The sequence below is a fragment of the Gossypium arboreum genome, chromosome 11 (genome assembly GCF_025698485.1).
Source record: "Gossypium arboreum isolate Shixiya-1 chromosome 11, ASM2569848v2, whole genome shotgun sequence".
Classification (NCBI taxonomy): Eukaryota; Viridiplantae; Streptophyta; class Magnoliopsida; order Malvales; family Malvaceae; genus Gossypium; species Gossypium arboreum.
The window spans coordinates 28,641,641-28,644,283 of NC_069080.1; the positions used below are offsets into that span (position 1 = coordinate 28,641,641).

The 2,643-nt window shown below is 37.2% G+C and overlaps 1 non-coding gene across 1 annotated transcript; it reads left to right on the plus strand.

Moving 5' to 3' along the window:
• The first annotated feature begins 727 nt into the window (after positions 1 to 727).
• On the plus strand, positions 728 to 834 carry LOC128284853 (small nucleolar RNA R71). The gene has a single exon (XR_008275273.1). It is a non-coding gene; the product is annotated as a small nucleolar RNA R71 (small nucleolar RNA).
• Positions 835 to 2,643: the final 1,809 nt, after the last annotated feature.

The following is a 2,643-nucleotide window of genomic DNA, read 5'->3' on the forward strand; positions in this document are numbered from 1 at the left end:
TTTGACATGCTCTCTGGATTTGGTATTACTAAATAAATTTCCTGGTGGTCTTTCCGAGATTAGTTTAGAAAGCTGGCTTATCTGAGTTTCTAGTCCTTGGATCGATGCTTGTTGATTCTTAAGTGCTGTCTCGGTATTTTGGAAATGGGTTTCTGACATTGATATAAATTTTGAAAGCATCTCCTCAACGTTCGATTTATTCTCTTGTTGATAAGGTAGCTGTTGAAAACCCTGAGGATTTTGTGGCTTTTGATTCCCTTGACCACCCCAAGAGAAATTTGGGTGGTTCCTACAACCTGCATTATAGGTATTACTATATGGGTTATTTTGCGATCGGAAGTTATTGTTACCCATATAGTTGACTTGTTCTTCTTCAGTTGTAGGATTGAAGGATTGGTATTTTGTATGCACACCTCCGCCATTTGAGTCATACCTCATTACTGGATGTACCTGCGTAGAACCAAGAAAACTATCAATCTTTTTATTGAGAAGTTCTACCTGATTTGATAGCATAGTAACTGAGTCGACGTTATAAACGCCGGGTATTTTTGTTGGCTTAGTCCTCATGACTTGCCACTGATAGTTATTCAGTGACATTTCTTTAATGAATTCATAAGCCTCTTCAGGTGTTTTGTTGTTGATGGTTCCGCCAGCAGTTACGTCAACCATTTGCCGAGTTGAGGGATTCAAACCATTGTGGAATGTTTGTACTTGAAGCCAAAGCGGCAACCCATGGTGAGGGCACCTTCTCAGTAAGTCCTTGTACCTCTCCCATGCATCGTAAAGTGTTTCTAAATCCATCTGCACAAAAGAAGAGATATCATTACGTAATTTAGTCGTTTTAGCCGACGGAAAATATTTTAGTAAAAATTTCTAGGTCATTTGTTCCCAAGTAATGATAGACCCTCGTGGTAACGAGTTCAACCACTATTTAGCTTTTTTTTTAGTGAAAAGGAAAATAATCGAAGACGAATGGAATCATTAGAAACGCCATTGATTTTGAATGTATCGCAAAATTCCAGGAAATTTGCTAAGTGAGCGTTGGGATCTTCATCTTACAAACCATCAAATTGAACAAACTGTTGTATCATTTGAATAGTGTTAGGTTTTAATTCAAAAGTATTTGCAGCTACAGCAGGTCTAACTATGCTAGATCCAGTTCCTGTTAAAGAATGTTTAGCATAATCATACATAGTACGTGGAGCAGGATTTTGATTAGCCGCAATTACAGGAGGTAGCTGATTGCCTTGGTTTTTAGCCATCTCGTCGGTTGGGGTTTGAGTATCGTATTCTCGCTCGTTCTCCGTGTATCGTAAGCTACGCTTTATTTCTCTTTGATTTTTGCAAATTGTACGATCGATTTCTTCGTCAAAAACTAATGGTCCGGACGGGTTTCTTCTAGTCATAAACTATAAAAACCTGCCAAGAGAGAGAAAAAGTAAATTAATAAATAATAAAATAAAATAAAATTGCAAGAAAAATAAATGGCTAAAGTACTAAAAATTTAGTGTTCCCAATATTTCAATTCCCCGGCAACGGCGCCAAGAACTTGATCGCGTGATTCGTAACAAGTAATAAATATTTATAATGAAGATCAAACCTAGACTAACTATTATCATGACGAAAAGGCAAGCGTACCTATCGAACAATATTATAGTAATGGCAAGATCAAGATATCGTACCCAAGGGAACCAAAAGTACTAGTAATAACTATCTTTTTATTATCTAGCCTAAGAATAAAAGGGTTTGTTTTAATTAACTAATTATTTAAACTAAGAACACACAGAGAAAAGAATTGGGGGATTGCTTTTGGGAAAATCGATTGACTTGAGACAATACCTAAGGAAAAATCCACCTAGACTTTACTTGTTATTCTGGCTCCGAATCAGACGATTTATTCATTCAACTTGTTTCGTAGAGATCCCTAAGTTATGTTATTATCCCTATTCAAGACTAATAACGTCTAATCCCTAGATTGAATAACAGAGACTTTTCTCTAATTAACACTCTAGGGTTGCATTAACTCGATCTATGGATCCCCTTATTAGGTTTCACCCTAATCTGGCAAAATCTTGTCACCCTATTTCTAGGCGCGTAATCAACTCCGCTTAATTATGGAAAATGTACTCTTAGACAGGGTCTATTCCTCCTCTGAATAAGAGCGTGTCTTGAATCAGTATCCTGGGATATCAAAACAAGAATTAAGAACACATAATTAAGAACAAGTTAAATATTTATCATACGATTCAGAAAATAATAACAAGATTCGTATTAGGTTTCATTCCCCTTAGGTATCTAAGGGGTTTAGTTCATAATAAAATAAGAGTACATCTGAAAAGTATAAAAATAACAAAACATAAAGAAACCTAAAACTCCTGAAGGGGAATTGAGGAGAGATCTTCAGTCTTGATGATGAATCCAGCTTCTGAGATGGATCAATCAGCTTCCTTAGGGTAATTCCTTACCCCTCTTCTCCGTCTCCATTTTCCTCCTCCTCTAGTGCATATTTATAGGCTTTGGAATGCCTAGAAACCCTCCAAAGTGGCCTTTTCCAAATTGGACTTAACTTGGGCTTAGCAGGGACATGCCCGTGTGACACGGCCGTGTGACGTGATTGCCAGGCCGTGTTCGATCCGTTAAATT